This window comes from Lasioglossum baleicum, chromosome 12 (assembly GCF_051020765.1).
Source record: "Lasioglossum baleicum chromosome 12, iyLasBale1, whole genome shotgun sequence".
Taxonomy (NCBI): domain Eukaryota; kingdom Metazoa; phylum Arthropoda; class Insecta; order Hymenoptera; family Halictidae; genus Lasioglossum; species Lasioglossum baleicum.
Window position 1 is genome coordinate 14,612,877 of NC_134940.1, and position 13,770 is coordinate 14,626,646.

A 13,770-nucleotide genomic window follows, 5' to 3' on the forward strand; every position below is an offset into this window, starting at 1 on the left:
GTAAGCATGATCCTTTTTTGTAATACATAACTAAAATGACTGTCATGTGCAGACATGGTCTGCTAGTTTATACCAAAACACTATTGAACTCTTGGAAGGTTAGTTCCAAGGACGACTATCAGAGTTTGTAGAATTAGGGGTGGATTCCCTGATCTGTCTAACTACTGATTACAATCGGATATTATTATCAAGACTGTATTACAGTGGTTGGGTAAGAAGTGTGCAACAGAAAAAGCTATAAATGGAAAGGAAAATTTAAGTTAATAGCGAAGACAGGTTTTTGTCAACACATACTTGACCCATGTGACTAATATGTTGTTATAATGATATATGTTGTTACGAGACAGGAATTATCCAGCGGAAGGGTTATTACTCTTGGAATATGGTTTGAATTTGTTAGTTTGGTGCGCAGACGAATCTGATATGAAATGAGAGAGACGCTAAGATTATAGACAGCGAGAACGAACCAGACGCGTAGTCAGGGAGCCTCTAGGAATGGAATCAAACGCAGAGGAACCCGATGCGAAATCAGGGAGCCGCAGGATGGTATAGTTTTTGTGGAGGAACCCAATGTGAAATTGGGGAGCTATTAGGTTGGAAACATTTCTCTTTGGATTATGTTATGTTAATAATACAATTTAGTCGATACAATCTGGGAGGTAAGATTGTATCGTGTGGGAATCTTTCGAAGATCTCCCTCGTGTAACTCCCTCCTGTTCAAAACCTGGTTACTTACATAGGTTTGGGTGGAACATGCGAACTCGAGTGCTACAAGATCGCTTACTGTAGTCCCACCCTCTAACAATAAGAGGTGTATACGATGTGCTATAAAAAAGGAACCGAAATCCATCAATTTCCCTATGTCGGTTTCAGATAAATTTTAATGACTTTGGGGGTCACGTGCCTATGCCCTTGAGTATCAGTCTGTCAAATTTCGTCGAGCTGCGAATATCTTGTGTGTTGCAAGCAGTAGTTTAGTGGAACTGTGATCGTGTGGTTTTGGAAACATGAAGTTTTGTTACCAAAATTTGATAGAGTAATCATCGATGAAATCGATGTTAATGAAGTGGGATTTTCACAGTGGAGGAAGTTGGAGAAAATGATTTCTCAAAAATCATTTCAGGTATCGTAGAACTGTTGGAATTATTATATCAACGTGTTATATCAAAGGAGATGAAAACCAAATTTATATTTGCTGATTAATGACACAATGAAAATTTTACATTTCATCCCTTTGTTCGAATTTCAGGTCCAATTTCAAATCGCGAAGCCACGTAATCGTATTTCTACGAAATTGCTCGTGACACGTGTTAAGATATGCGCAGCCCGATGAAATTTGACAAATTGGTACACGAGGGCATAAGAAGATGACCCGCGAAGCCATTAAGCTTTATCTGATACCGACGAAAAGAATCTTTTTAGATAGTACCTCGAATGATTAGCCCTTAATGGACGGATGTTAGTGCTACGCACATAATTTATCACTAGGTCGTCAATTTATTCTTATTGGTACAGTATTGTTACCTCTCACGTGACGTATGTCTATTATTGGTTGACGATCGTTAACATTGATTAACAATCCAATTTCTGAGAATGACCTGAACGAAAGTACGAAGAGTCAGTGTGATATTTCTAGTCATGCAGTAAGTTACGCTGGAATTGTAAGGAGCATCATTCAATCCTGTCTGTACGTTACATGTGATCTAAATCAGAGTATGTCGAGCATCATTCAATATCATGTAACGTAAAGACTGGAAATTCGAAAATGTGTTCAACACGAAACTATTTGCAGGTGAAAGATAACAGTACTTTGCAAAATTGCTTTAGAATGAATATGTTAATCGAAGACGATACTTCCTAATTTACTTATTCATTTACTATAATAATGAGTGTTAAATTATTATTGCATTCATTACGAGGTCACTTGTTTCAGATTGTAATCATTACAGTTTTTTCTACTCGTATAGAATTATTTATCGAAAAACTGCCTGGTTAACAGATTAAGAGAGTAAGGACGTTTTATTGTTCTGTTATTGACTTCTTAACATGCTTTGTGCATTAGCTAGCTTTGGAGATAAAATAATTAAATCTGTTGGAGTTGCAGTATAAGAAATTTGATTATTCCGATCATTTTTTTCGGTTCTTGAGAGTAAAAGTAGTCGCAAAGGTTAATGCGACGCTTCTTTTACTGACGAATATTATAAAATATAAGATATATTGACAAATTTCGTCAAAAAATACCTGCATTTCAACGTATGTCTTCCTGAAATAATTCTTCGAAGTATACTTTGTTCCGAATTTTCGTATTTTCTTTCGTAGTATTTTCGAAATCCTGGCTATTGTAAACCTTTGAACTCCTATTAAACGGTTTGTATTCGATCCTATTATTGAAATTTTTCTTTTCACTTTCTTCGACTGCGACTAATACGTCAATGCAATCACACAATATGTCTGAAGTCATCCGCCAGTATTCGCGGTTGTTATATTTGATATATAGGGTGTCTGAAGTAAGATCATTTTATTTGAATAGTAATCAACTATTGCTTACAATAATAAAGATTCGCCAGTGTTTCCATCGGGCGTGGTTTCGTTGCCCTCGGTGTCGTCGGAGCCAGAACAGTGCTCCCCAGGGCAATCTCTACCCACAGCTGAAAACGAGTTGTCGAAAGTATAGACTCATCGCGCGTGGAAATAGTAATCCGCATAGTCGTCAAGGAATCGAAGCGGAATAGACAATTGTTATGGTCGTGTGTGTACTATAACATTGAATAGGCGCTGTATCTGGGTCGAGCTTCAAAGAGTTTCCAACCAAAGACAATTTAACGGTTTTCCTCTCCCATTCGACTTTACTTAACGATCCTCCCTGCTCGGAAGAGCTATGTTACTTTAAATGTCTTGTCTTGTATGTGCAAATGATCCCGTGTTAGTGCTGTTTACAAGTAGGCCCCGCTTCGGTACGAATTAGAAGTTTTGCACGCGACATTACAATGGGTATAGAGTGACAGTGGTAAAAACAGGAAATTTCAAGGTTCTCGACTTCACCGCAAGTGATTGCTAATGGCCTTAAGGTTGTCTCAATAACGGAAGCCACGTAGGAGAAAGTCCTATTTGCTCGCGAGTTCAGTTTGAATGGCACTGGTCTATGAGAGCAGTATAAGTATTGTGGGCATGGTGCAGCATGGCTGTAAATTAAAATTGTTACAAGTGGATCCTACAAGCGCAATTCGATTGCATGCATACAATCATTAAATTAATTTTGCAAGAAAATTATATTCGGGGCTACACGGTTATTTTTGAGCGGGTAGAAACATATTGTTATGTTTTTTTTTTGTAGAATTATTGAAAAATGTTTCGTTCTTGTTTACAATGGATCAGGATTAATTCTGAAGAATGATTCTATTATAATTGATTGATTTGTATATTTGATTTAACCGCCTTTCCCGTTCAGCCTAGGTCTCTCGCCATTGAACTAGAGCGGCCTTCGAGGACCTAAGGATTTCATAAAGCTCGCTGTCATTTGGACAAGCAAGCTTGACTCATGAAGACCTTTTACTGGCTTCGGGAGCACATTAGTGCCCACATAATTTCATTTCTTCTAACTTCGGGGTCAAGTGGGTGTGTCAGGGCGCAGGCGTGCTAGGTGTACGGGTGGTTAGGTCGGAGAACGTGGGGGAATTGCAAAGGGGTCCAGAAGGGAAGGCGTACTTCTATCCATTGTGTTCCACAATTTTTGCCAGTTACCCAATTGCTTGAAAGGTCTCGGTTGTACCATTCCGTTTATCCATTGTTCTCTGACTTTTACTATTCGTCAGCGTTGCCAGTCATTTCCTGCTCCTCCAGAGGATATTCCCTTGCCATTGTCGCCCTTCACCTTCTCCTCACTTTTCTTCGTGCCAGGGGGTTGTTCTTCGCGTATCTCGAATCAAACTACGCCGGCAAACTTTTCGCCACACGTAATGAAATACGTATACTCGAACCAGTCGTCCGAGCCCCTCGCTCTCGACACTTTTACTGATCGGCGACACTAGAACAGAATATTCGAGGCAGGTGTAGGGTGGTCCTTGTTTTTCGACTTTCGATTTTTCCCTCCCTAAATTGTCAGGTTAAAATGAGCCCAAACACGACACAGTTTAATCAGTGGATGTGTGTCCGGATAGTGGAGGGATCAAGTAAACATAGTTCAAATTTTGTCGTGTTTGGACTCGTTTAAATCAACAAACCTTCACAGACACATTAGTACAAGATTTACAAAGAAATAATTAAGAACGAGCAAATTTTGTCATCGTATTAAATATTAACTAACGAATATCTTGGTAATTATTATATATCTCGGTAAATATTACAGTTTATAAGTTAGAAATACAAGGTCACCTTCACAAAAAAAATTCGTCGTTTCACCCTTCTAAATTAGTGTTTTCCAGTTGGAACCAAAGATTTGGCCTGATTGTTCTACTGAACACCTCGATCGTTAATAATAACAGCCACTCGATCTTTTAAAAAGTTTATTCGTCCTGAAAATTTAACGACACCATAATAAACGCTGTACTCCAATCGCGGCCGAATTATTTATATTTAATAGCGTAGCCGGTGTAATCGATATTTCCGATTTGGTAACCGTTAGCTTCCAATGATTATTTCAATCCTCTTTGATCGCCGGCATACATAGTCAATCGAGAGGATACATTCGAGAGCTCCTTGTAAATTGGTTTGAACTTCCTCCTACCGTAACCGTATAACTTCCTACGGAATGGTTATTGCAATGTCTACATTCGTTCCTCAATAGGAAATTCACGGCGACGGTTTAGCGTCACGGCAACCCCCGATGATGGAACTTCACCGAGTTTGTATATTGTACACAATCGAATGATCGTTACCTTTACCAACATCGACCCTTTTAATGGAAAGTGAATCGAACACGTTAGGAAGCTTCGCTCTGCTCGGATCCTATCCTATCAGCTGGGGGTCTTCTTAGACTGGACTGACGACCGAATTCTAATTTAAACCTAGTCTTGCTGCTACTACTAATCGTCTTTTAACCATATAATTACTAAATTTCTGACGAATGAATGTTGAATCAGCAGCAACGCGAAGACTAAATGGGTCTGTGTGAAGCACCTTCGAAAATGGGAAAAAAATGAATAAATGAGGCTGAGTGGTTCAGAGCCACGTCTAACCCAGATACAATATTTATGGGTGGAAGAATCATCTTCCAGGATTAACTTGAAGGATTCGACTTGAAGGATTGTTGAACTGTGCCTAATCAGGTTATACAGGATGCTCAAAAAATGTTGTACTTAAAAGAGGTAATTTTACGTCTTGAAACGAAGAAATAAAAAGTTCATAAATTAAATTCGAGGCTAAAAGACACTAAGACGAAATTGTCTTAAGATATTAATAATTCAATATTTTTATCGAAAGAGGGTAAACTGAAAAAGTGAAAAGTGCTGTAATAGCATGAAAGTACTGAAGAACAGTATTTATATTGCTATAACACTTAATGGTAGACAATGTAAGTAGGTTGAATTTCTCTGATAATATCGGAGAAAGTTAATATATTCTGTCAACCACTTTCGATGGTTGTGTTAATGTTTGTGTTCATAAAGCTACAACCAGTCTGTCCACTAAGATTATCTTCTTTTCATTACACTCTTCTCAAACGATTTTCAAATATTCCTTTGATTTATAAAATAATTTATCGAATCTTCTCCGATTTTCTGCTTTAGAATTTTCAATAATACATTGGTTAACAACGTGAGAAACATTAACCGTCTCGGTGACGCTCGAAGAGCATGGTTTTTGGATTTCCAAGTAATCAAATACTTTTAACAGAATTATAGCGGGCGAATTACGAAGAGAGCTTATGCGTATCATCAAGACGTAAAAACTATAATTGCGGCTTCGGCGTTGCGACATCCTGTATACATTTACATGTTTAAAAATATGTATCCATCCGGAGCAAGAAAATAGGTTTAAGTGACTGTCCAAGTATAGCCAACTAATGGTAGAGTTGGCTTCTCCCTTGCTTTTTCCCCAATTAACTTACAGATTAATTATGGTCCTGTTTAAGACGTGAAGCTTTTTTGACAAACGTTCTTACGGGGAGTAGTACTTTTGTTTTCAACAGAGCTTATAGAATGTATAAAAACATCAATTTATTTATTAAAAGATTTGCTAAACGTTACTGTTCAAACTCGGACATGTAGACATAAGACATCCTGACTTATTTTATGATGTCGCTAATAGCCTAACAGTTATAATTGAATAAATATTAATAGTGGTAATGAATAAATTAACAATAAATAAGCAAATAATGATAACCTAATATTATTTACAAGTCCGAATATTTTTCGAACTAAGACAACATACTTCGATCCCTGATTTACACTTTTGTTTGCGTATCCCTTATCTCGTTGCTCGTTCGAGAAGATTCTCAGCTCCTTTTATTAGGCAATTTCGCCGACGCGAGACATCTGGCACATGTATACACGGAAGGATCTCGTTGATGGTTCGGTCGTCGAGTGGGGAAGTAGAAAGCAGAGAAACGCTTGTCACGGGCAAATAAGAAAATGTTCGTTTCGGCGTGTTCCCCCGGCGCGAAAGAAAACTGGGTCTCGTCGACGGGACAAGTGAAAGGGGTCCCCCGGCCCGAAAAAGAAAGAGAAAAAAAAAAGAGAAGAAATTACGCGCGATTCACCAGGCTGCCCACTGCCCCTCACCCGTATAATTACACGGGGCCTCGGTCTCGGGCTCCCTGTAATTGAGGACGAGCCTGAGAGGAGAAAGTGAACCGCGGTTTTGTGTGTACACCGTGGCGAGGGCTCGCATGATTCATTCATTATTCGGTGCATACGGTGTGCACGTGGTTAGGCGTCGAGTACGAGCCGTGAATCGCGATGACTGTAGCGGATTCGTGTATATCGCGGACCCAGGACCAGGCTACATTACAAACACTATGAAACCCTATGCCGTATAATCGTATCCACTACTAGCACCTCGAGGAAGATTTATAGTTCTAGCTGAATCTTAATAGGATATACCCGGCGACGAAAAAGATCTCAGATATCTCCAGAGGCAGTTTAACACTTTCAGCAGAGTTACCCCCTCTCCTGTACCGAATTAGTCACGTGACACATGCTCGGCGAAGTCGATACGCGTCACGTGACCGGAGCGTGGGGGATAGCGTGGTAGAAGGGGAAGGTATAGTGGGGACACAATCTGGAGACTTGTCCAAATACTTACTTATAATTGATAGTATGTGCTAGATTTCTCTTTATGCAAAATAAACAATTTCCGCGTCGATTCCAAGACACAGAAGCTGAGTAAAAATTTCTTTCTTGTTTGAATTATTTTATTAAACTGAAACTAACACGTTGATGTTCTTAAATTTCTTTAATATGACCATTGCTTTAGATTGTACGTTTCTATTTTTGTTATAAATGCATAAAATCCGCAGTCCAATCATTGTTCGATTCTTGGGACAGTCGTGATTAATTGATCTTTGTGTGTGTCCATTGAATTATCTGAATGCCGGTGGCAACATTTCTCATTCGACGCTGAATGAAATATCAACGAAAAAATGTTGCGTTAAAAAGTTAATGCAAACGATCGTTAAATGTAAAATATGTTAAACGAAAGCATCTCGATTTTTTACCATTCCACATAGTGAAGAAACGTTTCCGGAAAAAGACTGGCACATTGTTCCGAAAATAGAGATTTCACGCTTTGAAGTGTGATCAATACGATCTTTCATTATCGAGCTAAAACGCTTGAAAAATCAATTTTCTGGTGAAAATTTAGTGTTTCATTGATTCGCACGTCAGCGTGTCCCTCCATCGTGAATTTCGATTGCTAAAAAATTGCCGATAGTCGCGCGTCGCTTCGTAAATGTCTTTTGTAAGTCCAGCATTACACTCGAGCCTTCCCATTCCATTTCCCAAGTGGGACATCCTTTCAGAATGTGTTCAAGAGTATTATCGGTGCCGTAGCCGTACATTTACCGAACTTATGTAGAAAACCAGCGAAGCAGCTATGCTTCATAATTGCTTCAGTCAGGTGGAAATCTAGTTTTCTATGCCCCTTTCACGTTTATTTCTTAATACCTGAGATCCACTTATGCGTCTTCCTTCCTTTATACTTTATATCTCAGACCCCAGCAGTTCTAGGCTTTCCTGTTGTCTGCGTTTATATTGTTCTCACTTTGGTTGCTCATTTCGCTCTCCATCCACGGTGCGACCGTGTACACGCATTAGAATATTTTCTAATATAAATTATGCACGTAGTTGCTTGAAAAATTGTACGATGGTAGCAAGCGTGCACTGCATTATTAAAAGCAATGAAAAACATTACGAAATATTATATAAAAATATTATAAAATATTATATAAAGGTATCATAAAATATTACAAAACATTATATAAAGGTATCATAAAATATTACAAAATATTATATATAAAGGTATCATAAAATATTACAAAATATTATATATAAAGGTATCATAAAATATTACAAAATATTATATTATATAAAGGTATCATAAAATATTACAAAATATTAATTTTAATTCATTATAATTCCATTAAGTTTAATGTTTACATTTAATTATAATTTGATCTATTCAGTTGTAGTGCTCGGTTGTTCCAGTATTGAAAAGCTATCCGAAATTTACGTTGTGCACGTTAATCGAAAATGAAAAAAACTTTCGGGTCACCCTAATTTATTGAAAGCTGTTGAAACATCACAGCGTGCTCGAGGCAAAAGCTTCACGTGTAGGATACCGCTATCTGCTACTTGGTTACACGTGCACGAACGTGTAGCCGAGCACTAAGTTGATTGGGGCTTAAACATCACACCCTAGAAGTTGGACCTTCAATTTTCGACTGATAATACCTTGGAAACAAAGCCTTAACTTGCTTGGTGAAAGCTTCCTTGATTATTTGTACACTGCGGATTTTATGCATTTGTGACAAGAATGGGACGGTGCAATTTAGATTAAAATGTAAAAATTTTTACAATTTCCAGCTTGTTGAAGTTACTAAAGGAAAAATGACATTTCTACACAGTCGAAAATTTTGCATAAACATCCGCAAAGTCTAGTTATATGTATTAAATTTGTAATATGTTGTTTCTCATATTAATAGTTGACTGATAATCCAAAACTTTATTGAACTGTGCAAGATTTTGTACTTTTCTGACTTATCGAGACTTGTGTAAGCCACGAACATATTCATCTGCAAGATAGTTATTGTGTATATATTTTTAAATCTTTTATACCTCCTGATGAATTGATATGGGGACATATTGTTTTTCCAGAAAAGAATAATTATTACGTTTTTGTACCAAATGGAACTTTTTAAACGCCATCCTAGCTGTATATTAATACTATACAGTGTATTCAACAGATTAGTATTTTTCATATGTTTTTCATATGAGTACATGTGATATTCTGACTAATAATAATTAATTCTCGCATGACGGTAGCTACCTTGCTGGAAACCTGATCTGTGGGCTTCGGTTGCATATACTGAGTGGCCATTTTAATCTTGCTAGGATTACGAACATCTCAAGAATATCGAAGATAGAATATAGCATTTCTAACAGTGGAAATTGTAAGGTACATATCAAGTAAAATACACATTTATATTTATTTAGCCATGCAGCAAGCTTAGAAATTCTGTAAGAGCTAATTTAAAGTTCTTAATTCTAGATTTTTTATTAGACATTCTTATTCATTTTCATTAGACGACTGCATTATAAGCACATGCACCAAAAGTGTTTACTATTTGCTACTAGAAAGTAACAGATTAAATAAACCAGTCTAATTAAAATTAATAATTAGTAGGACTGAATACACGTGACACTTACATTATACAATTAGGTTGGAACGAAAGTTCGTAGTAAAATTAAGATATTTATTCATACGTTTATTGAATAACATGATAAGTCACGTAAAAAATGGCAAAAAGTAATAGAAGAGAATGGAAAATATGTTATTGAACAAATCTATGTATAAATATCCTAATTTTACCTTTGAGTTTTAATTTAAAAACGCTACGAATTATTATTAATATTATTATTCCAATATTATTATTCCCAATTCTATTATATATTTTTTTATTATATATTATATATTTATTATAAGATTGCATCTAATTTGATCCAGCATTACCTTACAATATAAACATTTTTTACACTTACATTGATGTAAATGTGCTAAATAAACTCATGCAATAAATTCATAAAAGAATGTTCTTTATAAATATACTTGCCGCCGTGTGCAATCTTGAGGATCACTTGAAATCCTTGACATAGAATATTCATAGCATTGTTCGAACTAATTTTGCTGTATAATTGAGGATCATAATTTCGATCATCTCAACAGTTATTCTAATCTACATAGTTATGGCCCCATTCTGATATCTCTAGCACATTATTCTCCGCGTGTCCTATTATGTGTATTCCATGATAGATCTCAATATTTAGGGGATTACGTGCCAAATTCTAGGGTCTGACGGCTAACACGAATATATTATTTTTCATGCTTGTTATTTATAGTTCTTAAATTTATAGTTATGTAAAATAAAAATTGCAAGATACAGAAGCTAAATTGACGTTCATTTCCTGTTCTCATGATTTCAATGACTATTATTGTATTTATTATAAACCGATCGTAGTCCTTTTACACAAATGTTTACAATAGAATAAAAAAGAATTAACATAAATTAACGAAGAGGAGACATGCGCAAAAACTGTTGGAATACATCATTTTCTTCTGAATGTGTGTAACGACCCATTAAAAGAATCAATAACTATTACATAGTGTGTTAGAGTTTGCAATAATGCGATTTATAGGATTTATTAATCCATATGTGGATTAGGATTTAACCCTCCACTGCATGATTTCGTTAATTGGGATGAAAAAATTGAAAAAAGGTCAGTTTTTGTGTTTTATTTAAGGGAAAAATATTTAAGAAAGTTAAAACAACATTTAAAATTCCAGGTTGACTGTGTTTAATATTGTAGAGTAATCATGATCAAAGATTGGCATAGGATTATTCATCTTATATGAACAAAACCTGAGACACTTATGCTGCACTCTCGCAAGCACGATTTCGCATTTAAAGCTTAAAATATCATCCGTAGATCCGCTAAACGTTGTTACTGTTTCTGATCTACTGACGTCTGTCATAACTGAATAATAGTGATTATTAATACATACGCTTAACGCGATGATGATATTTTCAGCGCGAGCGGTTCCACGAAAGAGGTCGAATCCAAACGATCGCCTATCGAGACCACAGTTGTGAACCTAACCGGCAGTTAACCCTGTCCCCGGCTCGAATTCTAATTTCATTTATCCGAGGAATTTCCCCATTTTCATTAACTAAACGTGCAATCTTACAATTACGATTTCAATCGGAATCATTTTATATCTTAAAAGTTCGGCTGAATGCGGGTTGATTGAATCGCATTAGCCGTCCTCGGGGCGTTTTCAATTTATAAAGTTTCTACACGGTTGAATACATTTAAATGGACTTGGCCGATATAAAAGCAAAGATCGCATTTACCACGTTTTTATGGACGCTCCTGCGCGCGCGCGCGTGGCTCTGTGTGTTTCTCGTCGAATCGCGTTCGCTGTGGTTTTTGCAATTCGTTGAACGATTCGGACGTGGGAAAGCGTCGAGTGTTTTCAGCCGGAAAACTCGTTGCACGCTTCCTCCGGGCTCCGGATACTTCTTTTTGAAAGTTGGGCGCTTTTTATTGCCTCCTTGCTGCAGTTCTTCAAAAATTACTTCGTTCGTTAAGTTGAAAGGTTCGTTCGCAGACGGAATTGCATTAGTCCTCATTTGCAGTGTGCTACCGGCTAGCCCGGAATCGCCGAGGAGAGAGATCCGTTATCAGCGCCCGCGAAATCGTTCGAAACGAAAACAAGACCACGCCGCTAATCGTCGCATTCATTAACGTCGCACAGTGGGGTACAATTTGGCCCGAAAAGTCGGAAAAAACTGTTTCGGCGCTATTTATGGGCTCGAGGCCATAATATAGTAGGCCTTTAAATTCGTTTTAATGTCAATTTCCTTAAAAATCTCGACTTGAAAATCGCTAAGATGGAGTGGGGTAAGTCCGTCTACGGCGCAAGTCCGTTAATTAGTTATTTTTATTATGATATGAACGAAATTTCTCTGGCTTGTATTTATTAATGTAGTATAAGTTAGTATGAACTACTCTACATAGATGTCGTCCGAGAATAAAAGTGTTTCCCTCGCTTAAATCAACCAATGCCAAACAGTCACGTGCGAGGTACACGTACAACTTTGAGGTTACCCTGAACGTGCAATAGTGTACAAGTTATTAATATTAATACTAATTCATCAGTAATAATTGTGGCAAGAGTTCGATACCAAGAACGTTCAGTTTTTACATACCAGACCGAAAATACATCAGTTTAAAGTCCAACTTTGCAAAAACTAGGGCGGACTTACTCCACTCCGCCTTAATTTCGAAGCTAGAATTTTGAAATTGCCAAATACCCCACTGGGTATCGTCCGAAACGGAGAATTATGGTATGTAGAAACTCAATGTTTTAGTCATTCACCTCTACATTTTCAAGATTATCATCTCTGTTTTATAGAATAGAACGTATATTAATTAATCACCAGATTTGAACATTTCCTCAAAACTTAATTTCAAAGCCAAACTACATGTTTCTCTCGGTAACCGATCATCTGGGCCAATCAGTAGAAAGTTTTCTTGCAAAAGAACGAAACTCTTCACGCCAAACGCCACACCTAAACGTATCACTCACGTTCACTGCACACCGAGTCGTATTGTACCGTAGTTCTAACGCAAAGTAAATCCGTCTGTATTTAACCTAAATCTCACCAGATCTAATATGTTATTTCTAGCTATTAAGGGTTTAATCTTTCACGTATCCCAGACTGAAAGCTAAACTTGATCAACACGTTCCCGCTGGTGTTATACATACATCACTGCTGCAGTCCCGTAATTTATGTGCAGACCGCCAAATTAATTTGGAATCCAATAACCGATTTGTTTCAAATTTTAAAGGAATATTCTACACATAGTACCAGAGTCGTCAGATGAGGGGAGGGAGTATGGGGACTGGCGTTGTAGAAGGGGAAGGTAGAGTTGGGACACAAGTATTAACCTGGCATATTCAAGGAGTCATATGAAAAAGATTTAAGGACACGAGTGTATTAGCTTCAGCTTATCAAGATAATTATGAGGAGAAAAAATGTTTTATTTAGCTCCTGTGTCTTGCAACAAACGTAAATATTTTTTATTTTGCATAAAGATCCGCAGTCTGGTTATAAACAATAATTGTTTTTCCTTGCTTGATATGAAAGATTTGAACCTCCCCTTCCCTCTAAGCCCGAATCTGTCTCGCATAGTCGGTTTTGCACAGTAGATCGAGCCGGATCCCGTGCCGCGAGATCAATGAAACGGTGGAAACGTGTCGGAACGAACAGAACAGAAATGTTCCGCGAAAGTTCGTGAAACGAAAAACCGGGACAAAGTTTAACGAGTAGTCCGGCTCCGAAGTAAACCATGAATCTCCATATAAAGGAAGGCTTTCGGAGACGAACAAACGAGAAAAGGAGAAGAGGAAAAAAATGGGAATGCCCCTTAACCACGGATGTCGGCGGCTTTGAGAATGGCGATAACTCGTCGAGGGAGAAACAAGCCGGTGGTTATCCTTCGTCGAGCGATTTAACAACGAATTTGCTCGCGGTTAATAATAGTTCAAGCAAGG

At 37.4% G+C, this 13,770-nt stretch overlaps 1 protein-coding gene and 1 long non-coding RNA gene across 8 annotated transcripts in view; both read left to right on the forward strand.

Annotated features, from left to right (window-relative positions):
• Positions 1 to 13,770, forward strand: part of LOC143214010 (CCR4-NOT transcription complex subunit 6-like) — a 591,839-nt gene that overhangs the window by 2,536 nt on the left and 575,533 nt on the right. The gene's annotated exons all lie outside the window — the stretch shown is intronic.
• LOC143214014 (uncharacterized) lies at positions 6 to 12,483 on the forward strand. The gene is made up of 2 exons (XR_013010085.1): positions 6 to 1,123; positions 1,250 to 12,483. It is a non-coding gene; the product is annotated as an uncharacterized LOC143214014 (long non-coding RNA).